Here is a 12114-nt window from a genome sequence, read left to right as displayed (position 1 = left end):
ACCTCTCATTCTAGGTTTGATCTCCTATTACCCACAGGCTATTCTATATTTAGGAATGACAGAATTGACAACGTTGGGGGAGGTGTTGCAGTCATCTTCAGAAACTCCCTTCAACTTAAGGCTTTTCCTATCAGCTCCTTCCACACTTTTGAATGCCTTTCTCTTGAGATTCAATTGCACAACCGCTCACCCCTCAGATTCCATGTCATTTACCGCCCGCCTTGTAGTGGCCCTTCGTTTATGGAGGAACTCACTGACTTCATCAGCGACCAATTCTCGTCAAGTGACAATCAGACCTTCGTGGGTGACTTCAATCTCCACTGGGGCTTACCGCAAGACTCTTCTGCGAACTTGCTGGCCATCTTCCTCTCTGCAAACGATCTTATCCAACACAGCACAGAACCAACACACTCTAAGGGCGCAATCCTGGACCTTGTTATTTCTAAAGCAGGCATGCTCTCTATCACTACCCCTATTCATGTAGACTGGTCTGACCACCTCATCCCATTCTCCCTTCACCGATCACACTCAATAACTCTTGGCCAACCTAAGAGGGCTACCTCCTGGTTCTGTGATGCTAAAAAAATTGATGTTGGTTCCCTCTGTGAATCAGCTATGTTATCACTTCCAAGGCTAGACCCGAACCTAGATGTTGACAAACTCACCTTCCAGTGCCTCACAGTCCGTGCAGTCGAAATCAATAACGTTGCTCCCCTCCAAAACAAAAAGATAAGGCCCACTCCCTCAGCACCGTGGTTCAACAAATCCCTCTATGAAGAAAGGAAGCAGCTAAGATTCCTGGAGAAACAATGGAGGCAAGCGCCTTCCACCGATAATTTGGCCACGCTTCGTTGAGCAAGATCCAAGTACCACAAGCACATCTTCCTTGGGAAAGAGTCGCACTTCAGAACCCTCCTTGACTCAGCCAAAAATAGACCCAAAAAACTATTCGATCTCATCAAGATTCCTAACTGCTCACCCCCAACCTCCAAGTTGGAGGATTCTACAAAGAAAGCAGCGGATTTCGCTATATTCTTTGACGAAAGAGAAATCCCTTGTGGATCAGGTCGCTCATCCTACCCCTCCAGAGGAGCGCAAATCCTCAGCCATTTGGCAGAACTTTGACCCCATCCTCGAAACAAAGCCCTCCAACCATTCTCTGGACCCCATCCCCAGTGCCATTGACTTTTATACCCATAGAAGAATTTTATTTTATTATGTTTTGGCTCTCAGCAGAGGGCCACATAAAATGTACAGAGTTAACAATACAAATACATTGCACAACAATATCTGCCATATAAGATACCTAAATTAAGTGCAAAACTGACATACAAGACAGAACTGTAGAAAGTTGGCAAGTCAAAGCATCTCCATGGAATATTAATAAATAGCTAAAAAACCTTTAAAAAAATTAAAAATATGGAAGCAGAACATTTCATTAGGAGGACAATAAAGTGCATGAAGAAAGTCATTCAAAGTGACAATGCCAAGACGGAGACAAATAACTTTTAACCATCTAGAGCGCAATTTACGGAGCGCAGGGCAAATCAGTAGAACATGCATACAGTCCTGGATATTCAAATTACATAAATTGCACAAAGAAGAGGAACTATACCATTTAGATAACAGAAGATTTAAGGGTATTAAGTCGTAACGTAGAAGAAACCAAAATCTACGAATACCATGGGGAAGGGACCATAAAACATAAGGTTGTGGAGGTTTCATCAGATAGGAATCAAGAAGGATATCTACATTCCTTTTTTCACACATTAACTTTTTATCCGATTGAAAACATAGGTCCCAAGAGGCTGCTTTTAAAACAAGTTTTAACTGTGAAGGGGAATACAAAAAGAGAATGGTTTCATCTAATTTTAAAAGAGTTACGGCTTTTCTAAAATTACGAACAAGTTGAGAAAACTCATTAAAATTACCCAATAATTCACTTTTAAGGAGAGCTCTCATTGTCCCTACTTCCGCTCTCGCAAGACAGGCCACCCATCTTACTAGGGCACATAGTCCCTGTACCCAACTGCTCCTTAGACCGAAGTCGAGCCTACACGCGGCCAAAGAGCAAGCAGTATTTAGGGAAGAGAGATCTTAAAAGTTTCCCCTCAATCTTATGGCAAAAATCCCACTTTTTCACCTCTATTAATTCGATACCATATAGTATTGTTGCGGGGATTTTAGATCTATACACTTCCAATAAACTCGGAAAGTGCCGTTTCCCCGTTGCATGGTATAGCGAGTTTAAACCTTTGCCATGGGCAAGAGCTTTGCGAGAGCAATGCTCTATATGGAGCTTCTCACTCAGATTAGCCGTAATGATCTTCCCCAAAAAAGTATAGGACTTTACAACCTCCAGTTTTTGACCCCCGATAAACCAGCCAAAATCTGCAGATCGACACCTCTTCTTGCCAGCTATACACATGACTTTACTTTTGGTTATATTAATCTTCATGCAATGAGCCACAGCGAAAATATGGAGAGCATGTAGCCGATTTGCAAGTCCTTTAGGGGTTAGATCAAGGATAAGGACATCATCAGCATACATCAGGCAGGATATAGGGGTCCCCCCCACCACCGGGGGAATGCCCTCTGTGGCAGACAAAGCGGCGGGTAGGTCAGCCGTGTATAAGGAGAACAAAAGGGGAGCCAATAAGCAGCCTTGTTTGAGGCCATTACCAGATGGAATTGGATCAGATAGCCCCCTTTCACCCCCCAGCAGGACCCTACACCAGGTCTCTGTATGGAGGGCCCGCACCAACTCCAACAGAGAAGATGGGAGACCAAGCGCCGCCAATTTTCTCCACAGCGTTCGACGATCAACTTTGTCGAACGCCGTGGAGAAATCTATAAAGGCAGCATACACTACTCCTCCTCTCACCTGTACATATTTATCTGTGACCACATGAAGAGCGGTGAGGTTATCTAACGTCCCGTGGTCCCTGCGGAAGCCAGTCTGTTCAAACGGCAGGATGTTATTCTCCTCAACCCAAGCGGAGAGGGATCCTAAAAGACATTTCGCAAAGACCTTTCCGATTGAGTCGAGGAGAGCAATCAAACGATAATTACTGGGGCTATCCCTAGTTCCCTTCTTAAAAATGGGGACCAAGATACTCCCCCTCCAAGAGGCAGGTACCATTTTAGACACAAAACAGGCTTTATACAAGGGATACAGAATTTTACTCCACGTTGCAGGATCCTGTTTCAGGACCGTCATGGGGAGTTCATCTGGGCCCATTGCCCCGGAGACACGCATGTTTTTTATGGCCATCTCAATTTCTTTTTCTATGGGGTAATTAATAAGGCCTTCCGGGGTGGGACCAATGGAGGTATCATCACCTGGAATATCATCAGAGGCAATAGCACCAGAAGTGCAATTCCCTGCATAAAGGTCCCGAATATAAGTGATCCATACCTCTTCCGCTATAGGGATAGGGGAGGGGCTTAGTCTAGATCCACACCCCTTACCGATTATTGCCCAAAATTCTCTGATCCTGCCATGAACAACAGATTCCCTTAAATTGATCCAGACGTTGTCTTCCTTAACCTTTTTTATTTTTAGTTTAAGTCTACTTCTCTTTCTTTTTAGCCTGGAAATTTCTTTTCCACGTTCCGTACCTCTATCTAGATATTGTTCACGGACTAGATTATTGATTTCCTTATTCAGGATACGCAGTATACTGGGAACCTCTACCCCTCTTCTAGGTCGGGAAGATTTATTAGCATAAGAGATGATCTTACGCAAGAATTCTTCAAAGTATACTATTTCATTCCCACGCCACTCATTTAAAACTAAAAGGGTATCGGATAGAAAATTCTGCACCCCATTAATGGCTGAGGGATTCCAAAAGCACCTTCCCGAAGAAGCGTGGAAGGCAGCGTCACTGCCATTGAGAGACCAAGGTGCAGTGGACAGAGGATTTAAGGAAATAGTTACAAATAATATACTATGGTCACTCAGAGGAGTAGGTATAATCTTAAAGTCCTGAATAGATGGTAACAGGCCATAGTCAGCGATTGCATAATCCAAGATGGAAGACCCAAAGGGAGACTTGTGGGTGAATTTTGCAGGCCCGTCCGACGGGAATCTCCCATTTAATATAAGTCCGTCGACGACCGCTAATTCTTTTAGCAAGATCTTCCCTCTTTTATTTGTCACTAACTTATCGGGAAAAAGAGCTTGAGGGACAAAGTACGCCTCTTCTTTAGACTTATTCCTAAAGAGTTCCAGACTAACATTAGAAATTTTGCTATTCAAGTCTCCCACAAGCAAAATTTCTGGAGGGGATGGGACATTTTTAATTTGATCTATATAACGAAATACCTGCTTCAGTAACACATTAAAACACTCTTCTGGAGGAATATACACATTTAAAATCACGATGGGGGACTTTATGCTATTATTAAACAGGTTTTCAATGGTTATAGCGTGGAAAAGTTTACTGGAATCAATATAATGGGAGAATCTCCATTGCAATTTATTTGATAATAAACAGGCGATTCCCCCCCTAGCGTGCCCTTTCTTGGAAGGGGCAGCAGGCACTTCCAAGACATAGTAATCCTTAGAAACATTCAACGTATTGACACACCAAGTTTCCTGTAAACAAATCACATTAGCTCCTAGAGAGAATAGGAAATCAAATTTCTCTGGGCAACTATGAATCCCTGCCGCGTTCCAAGAAATAATTTTAAGTGAAGTGTTAAAGATGATGAAACAATCTGGGGTTATCTTTAGTTTTTGTAGATAAGGCACTATGCAGCCAGTTCCACCGATCATTATCCTCTATAAGAGAGGAATTCTGCGTTAGCGGAAGTGGCTTCACTTGCAAAACCGAGCGTTTTCCCTTAGAGACCCGAATCTTCAGATCCCCAAGGGAAGACGCTGCTCCCTTAAACACATCTCTTCCAAATACCTCCCCAAAGGAGTGGTTTATATTGCCAAGGTTGAAGATCGGGAGAATATCAATACCTGTGCGTTGAAAAATCTCAGCTTGCTGCAGTATCAAGTTTACAATAATAGGAGAATAAAATTTAACCCTTATACTAGAAACCTTGACTTCACCAAACAGGGTAACTAACTCAATGTCCCTAGTTTGGATATGGTGGAGACTTTCACTCTCACTAAAGCGCTTAAGTAGCCAGGCTCTGTTTAAGGGAAGGTCAGCATCAAATAGAGGTAAAAAGTCTAGCACAAGAGTGTCCACTGGTGCTTTTAATGTTGTTTGGGGGCGATCCAATAGATGGCAGTCACCAGTCTCTAAGGCTGTAGAAAAAGGAGGAGCCAAGGGGTTAAGAGACCCAGATGGATAAAGAGTTGGGACTCCACTCACAGGTGGTAGAGAAAGACTTGGAAAATGGCCCCCTATTTGTGACAAGACTTCCGGAGAAGTTGGAGGACACGGTTCACTTTCGACCTTTAAGGGTGTAGGAATAAATGAATTCAATTCAACATCCGCCTTTGCGGATAAAGAGGAGGGTTCCAATTCAACTTCTTCATTCTGCCCTTCCGCCGAACGATTTTGAAAAATTATCCGACGCTGCCTTTTCTTCCTATGTTTTCGAATTGGTTTCCTTTTATTCCCTTTATTGTTTCCATATTTACCAGTTTTTACCTTTACCTCATATTTAGAAGCATTCGCTTCTTTTTTATTCTCGGACATGAAGATGGAGAATAGGTCTTGAACCCCTTTAGGGCCGGAGATGGATTTGTTTTCCTCCTCGATCTCTAAAACTGAGTTCTTAATACAGTTTGGTACTGCAGTTAAGGGGATAGCTACAGTGTGTGATTTCAGAACTGCTGTCGCAGCCTTCATATTAGAGACCGCTGAAGGCACATTTATTTCCCCCACTGGCAGGCTATGTTCAGTCATGGGAGGGATAACACATCTCATATCAGATGACTTTTGTAACAAAGCCTTCAAAATTTGGGTAACTGAGTCCAAGATACAATCTGAGCTGCCAACAAATTTCCCCAAAAGAGATAGAATCGATGCTAATAATTGTTCCAAGGCAATCATGGATTCAGAAATAGGTTTTTCGCACGCCTCCAGTGGACGGCATATACCCGATAGGTTAAGACCCAGAGACCCAGAAGCATCTAACAGATTAGACATGTCCTGACCATTTAACGAAGGGGTACTACTATACAACATAAGCCCAGAAGGAGTCGCACCCCCCGAAGGTTTAATAGGGGCCTGAGTCTCCACTTTAGCTGTATTTAAATATCGACCGCAGAGTTCAGGGTCTATGGATAGTGATGACAGGTCACCACCCAGCCCATCATTCTGCGGAGTATGAGGCAAAAGTGGATGATTCATAGGTTCCCCTACAGGTCCAGGTAGATCAACCTTACTCTCTCCCTTCCCTTCAGAATGAACAAGGGAAGAGGACACCAGTAGTACAGATTGTTGAACTGCGGGCTGCACAGAAATAGGCGGGGAAGATGTAATAACTTGAGTATGAACCTCCTGGACCATGGCACCGGGGGCTTTTTTCATAGACATATTAGCGTTCTTAGGGGTGGGCAAATCCCAAAGATCAAAGAGTTGGCATTGACCCTTCAATGGGGGATTATTAACAGATTTATTTCTTATACGAATAAGATCTTTTTGTGTGCCCAGTGTGCCTCCCACTTCCCTTCCTGAGCGCAATATTTTAGACATCTTTTTTGAAGTTTAACCCACAAAATTGTGATACAAAAGTACTTTACTTCCAGAAGAGTGATAACAAATATTAAAATAATGCTCCTAAATAATATATATAGTCCTGGAGATGCAATGGAGACCAACCAGATGTAGAGTTCGAGGAAGTTACGGAGCAGTTTCAATAGATAAGACTTCCTCGGACAGTCCGACGTATATCAAATAGTCAAAAAGAAACACGATTAAAATGAGGCAGTCGATGTAAGTAACCGGGCCCAGCCCAGCCTACCTCGGCCACTAAGGGCCACAGAGGGCCCGCTCTTTGTCCGGTCTTCGTCCGCGCGCGTCCCGCGTTAGGCTGCAAGGCTAAGTAGTAGGAAGAGGGGGCGGGAAGAGGCACCAGGTGCGCGCAATCAGCAAGCGCTAACACCTCTGGGCCTCGCAGTCCCGCTTCCACTGATGTAATAAAGGGCTCTCTCCCTCCGCTGGCACTGAAAATCCGGTGTGGAGCACACGAGCTCCCAGGTCCCAAAAGATAGCGCCTCGAGGCGGAGCAGCCTTCAGCTTCCAGACACGGAGCACAAATCCTTCGTGAAGGGCACAGAGTCAGGCAAGGAATACGAGCGGCACCCTGCGGAGCGGGGGCCGCGAGAAGTGAAGAAGCCTTCAGAGAGGGGGCGGGAAGAGGCACCAGGTGCGCGCAATCAGCAAGCGCTAACACCTCTGGGCCTCGCAGTCCCGCTTCCACTGATGTAATAAAGGGCTCTCTCCCTCCGCTGGCACTGAAAATCCGGTGTGGAGCACACGAGCTCCCAGGTCCCAAAAGATAGTGCCTCGAGGCGGAGCAGCCTTCAGCTTCCAGACACGGAGCACAAATCCTTCGTGAAGGGCACAGAGTCAGGCAAGGAATACGAGCGGCAACCCGCGGAGCGGGGGCCGCGAGAAGTGAAGAAGCCTTCAGAGAGGGGGCGGGAAGAGGCACAAGGTGCGCGCAATCAGCAAGCGCTAACACCTCTGGGCCTCGCAGTCCCGCTTCCACTGATGTAATAAAGGGCTCTCTCCCTCCGCTGGCACTGAAAATCCGGTGTGGAGCACACGAGCTCCCAGGTCCCAAAAGATAGCGCCTCGAGGCGGAGCAGCCTTCAGCTTCCAGACACGGAGCACAAATCCTTCGTGAAGGGCACAGAGTCAGGCAAGGAATACGAGCGGCAACCCATTCTCTTTCCTATTGGACCACTCTGGTTTACCTCTCCCTCTGTCAAGGCTCCCTACCTGTCTCCTTCAAAACTGGGCAGGTCACCCCTCTGCTTAAAAAAACCACTGTTGATGCGAATTACCTCAACAACTTCCGCCCCATCACTAACCTACCCTTTCTTGCAAAGATCACAGAGAGATGTGTAGCGAAACACCTCTCTCGTCATATCAAGGACAATGATCTTCTTGACAGTTGTCAGTCCGGCTTCATCCAAAACTACAGCACTGAAACAGCCTTACTGCAAGTGGTTGATGACGCGCTGAGGATACTCGATTCGGGAGGGTCTTGTCTTCTAATTCTCCTCGACCTCTCTGCAGCCTTTGACACTGTCAATCACAACACTCTCCTCAACACTCTGCAACAGAGAATGGGCTTGGAGGGCACTGTGCTTAAATGGTTTGCTTTCTTCTTTTCCGATAGATCCCAAATGATCAAAATAGCGAACAGTCTGTCATCGCCTTTGGCGGCAGGTCAAGGTGTTCCTCAAGGCTCTATACTTGCACCCACATTGTTCAATCTCTATTTAGAACCACTGGGAAATCTCCTAAGTAAATCCGGGATCCACTATCATCTCTATGCAGATGACACTCAAATCTACCTCAAGGTTGCCTCCACTCACGATCTCGCCATCCTAAGCTCTATTCTTGACTCCATTCAAAACTGGATGTCAACTCATCTACTGATTCTGAATCCCTCCAAAACTGAATTCCTCCTCCTAATCAATCAAGACATTTGTAGAGCGCACTACTTACCCGGAGGGTCTCAAGGCGCTTGGGGGAGGGGGGGGGGGTGCTGCTACTGCTCGAACAGCCAGGTCTTGAGCTTCTTCCTGAAGGAGAGGTGGTCTTGGGTCAGGCGCAGGTCGGTCGGGAGGGAGTTCCAGGTCTTGGCGGCCAGGTAGGAGAAGGACCTTCCTCCTGTTGTCGCTCTTCGGACGCGGGGATCGGCGGCGAGGGCGTGACTGGCTGAACGGAGGTGGCGTTTGGGAGCGTAGAAGTTGATGCGGTTGTTGAGGTAGCTCGGGCCCTGATCGTGAAGGGCTTTGTGTGCGTGGGTGAGGAGACGGAAGGTGATTCTTTTGTTGACGGGGAGCCAATGGAGGTCTCTCAGATGTCCGGAGATGTGGCTGTGTCGTGGGATGTCGAGGATGAGTCTGGCTGAGGTGTTCTGGATCCGCTGGAGTCTCTTCTGGAGCTTGGCGGTGGTTCCGGCGTAGAGGGCGTTGCCGTAGTCCAGACGGCTGGTGACGAGGGCCTGGGTGACCGTCTTCCTGGTCTCGGTGGGGATCCACCGGAAGATCTTCCGTAGCATGCGCAGGATGTTGAAGCACGACGAGGAGACGGCGTTGACTTGTCTGGTCATGGAGAGGGAGGAGTCCAGGATGAAGCCCAGGTTGCGTGCGTGGTCTGTCGGTTTGGGTGCTGTGCGGTGCCCAGGGCGGGGGGCCACCAGGAGTTGTCCCAGGCGGAGGGCGAGGAGCCCAGGATGAGGACTTCCGTCTTGTCTGAGTTTAGTTTCAGGCGGCTGGTCGTCATCCACTCGGCTACGTCTTTCATCCCTTCGTGAAGGTTGGCTCTGGCGGCGGCGGGGTCGTTGGTCAGGGAGAGGATCAGCTGGGTGTCGTCCGCGTAGGAGATGATGTTGAGGTTGTGCTGGCGTGCGATGGCCGCGAGGGGGCTCATGTAGACCTCATGTCCTCCTCTCCTCTTCACTCTCTCCTCCCCCGGTTCAATCATGGATGGATCAGATTAATCTACTTAACAAACAACCCATCATTGTCAACAGCGCAAAATCCCTTGGTGTCATACTCGACAAAAAACTCAATCTAATCCCCCACATCAATTCCATTGCAAAGTCTGCTCGATACCTATTGCGCCTTCTTTGGGGAATTCGTCGCTTTTTCCCGGAGCAAGAGCAAGAGGAGTTGGCCTAACGGCTAGGGCGCTCGACCTCGGACCTGGGTTTGAGTCTCGGTAATGTCGCTAAAACATCCTGTGATTCTGGACATTTCACTTAATCTCCCCGTGCCTAACAAAATGAATGTGTGTCCTCATATATAACAAAATGAATGTGTATCCTCATGTAACGTAACTGGTGCTATGTAAAGCGCTCGGATACCTGGTTCGGGTCAAGATCGCGCTATATAAAACTGCAAAAAAAAATAAAACCCTGGTGCAGTCGCTGGTCCTCTCCAGACTGGACTACTGCAATTCTCTTCTTACTGGCCTCCCCAGATCCCACCTGTCCCCCCTTAAATCTGTTCTCCATTCAGCAGCTCGTTTCATCTATGGGGCCAAAAGAAGCGACCACATCACACCGATGTTATCCACCCTCCGCTGGCTTCCCATCGAGGCTAGAGCTATCTACAACACTGCCTGTATCACCCACAAAGCCTTGCACTCCTCCTCTCCTCGCTATCTGGCGAATAAACTGAAACTCTCTGGAGGCTCTAGACCATCACGTTGTGCGGAAAATGTACTGCTTGAACTTCCTACTTTCAAGAAGGAAAGATCGATGGCCCAATCCTTTTCAGGCAACGCAGTGAGAATCTGGAACTCACTTCCGCCTCAGCTCCGGACCACCACCTCCTCCCAGGCCTTCAAAACGGACCTCAAAGTTCTACTCCTCCAAAGACACTTCCAAACTTAATTCACGCCCTATTACCTGAAGTAAGACCTTCCATTATAGAAAATTCTACTTTCCATGACTACGGAAGTGCCTTCCCAGTGTGTTCTTGTGGTCGGAGTGTTAGCTGTTTATTGCAGTATTATCCTTGTACCTGTGTTTGGTACTCTTTTGTAACATGCACACGCCACTTTTCTCTTGTAACACACAGTTTACTACCTCTTACATTTTGTTTGCTTTAGATACTTGCACAAGTGCGACCACTGCCTATGTAACATTTGCTCTTGAGTGTCTGCCATATATTGCAGTATTATACCTCAAATTGTACTTTGTTTTCTCTGGTAACATGCACACGTCACTTTTTCCTCCTGCATTGCACCGTTTGCTACCTCGTGTTTTGTTTGCTCACAACTGTCACTTTTGCCTCATGTAACTTAATGTTTGCTTTTTTAACATGCTGACTTGTAATTTTCTCCTCATGTATCATTATTGTTCCTATTGTGAAGCGCTCTGACGCCTTCGGGTAAAGTCCGCGCTATATAAAAACGCATAAATAAATAACTAAACTTGAAATAAACAGTGGTCTGCACCCTAGGTCTTCGATGCAGGGTACACGTCCCGACACCTACTGGCCAGTTGTTACCGCAAACTCATGCTGTGCCGTCAGTAGACCAACAGGCATTTAAAGTCCACAGAGTGACGTACGACTGGCGCTACCCAATCACCGCTTGAGGGAGCCAATCAAGGCAATGGGTGGGGCCACCGAGAAGAATTCAGTGAAATCTGTCCCTGCCACGTAAGAAGCGAAGTCTTCGCCTTAAGTTATAAGCTGGTGGTAATTGGGGTGGAGAGGGCTTCTTAAAATATTCCCGACAGTCACTAGAAACCTGACCCGCCACAAGTCTAACATAATCCGCACAGATCACCCTAATCATGTTCGTGGCACTCAGAGTCAAAGGGCGAGGCATATAAAATCAAGAACAGACCGGTTGCAAGAGCCGCCACCCTAATCGGAACTTCCACCTGACGGACTCCTTTAAACCCCCAGTGAATGGTATTATTCAGTTCTCACAGCGGTCCGGCTGCCCGGATTCTTTTCACTAAGCTATAGCTTGTTTCCCCGACCTCCCTTAGCTAAATCCGATGCCTTTCAATTCCCGGGTAGTAGCCACACCCCAGTTTCAGATCCACTGCTTATAGAGATTAACTGTAAAGAAAAATGTCCGATACTTACACGGAATCGTCCGTGAACTCAGCCTAAGATCCGTTGCCAGTTGCAGATCTTTTAACGGATGTCATTTGTCCGTGATTTCAGCACTTCCGGGTAACCTCACAACCAATCCTAAGGTTGAACACTTTCTACTAGTGGGAGAAACTGGGAATGTGTACGGGGTCATATGGTTGGCGCATTTTTCGGCACCTCAGCCAATCCTAGCGCAGTAGACATAATGAGTGAATATTCAAGCGGCTTCGTCTAAGTACACTGTACGTGAACGGGCACGGCCTCATCATCTAAAGCCAGCAGCCAGAGTCTGCAAGGCATGGAGGAGGACACAGGTCCTGTTCGGATGTTTGCACGACTGATAGGTC

At 46.9% G+C, this 12114-nt stretch overlaps 1 protein-coding gene across 1 annotated transcript in view; it reads right to left on the bottom strand.

The window, feature by feature from the left end:
* TFG (trafficking from ER to golgi regulator) overlaps nucleotides 1–11878 on the bottom strand; it is a 132858-nt gene extending 120980 nt beyond the window's left edge. Inside the window, exon 1 of the mRNA XM_078657770.1 lies at nucleotides 11759–11878. The gene's annotated coding sequence lies outside the window, so the exon portion shown is untranslated. The remainder of the gene's footprint in view (nucleotides 1–11758) is intronic.
* Nucleotides 11879–12114: the final 236 nt, after the last annotated feature.

The sequence above is a fragment of the Lissotriton helveticus genome, chromosome 8 (genome assembly GCF_964261635.1).
Source record: "Lissotriton helveticus chromosome 8, aLisHel1.1, whole genome shotgun sequence".
NCBI classification, from domain to species: Eukaryota; Metazoa; Chordata; class Amphibia; order Caudata; family Salamandridae; genus Lissotriton; species Lissotriton helveticus.
Note: the sequence above shows the minus strand (reverse complement) of the source record. Positions and strands in the feature narration are given on the sequence as shown.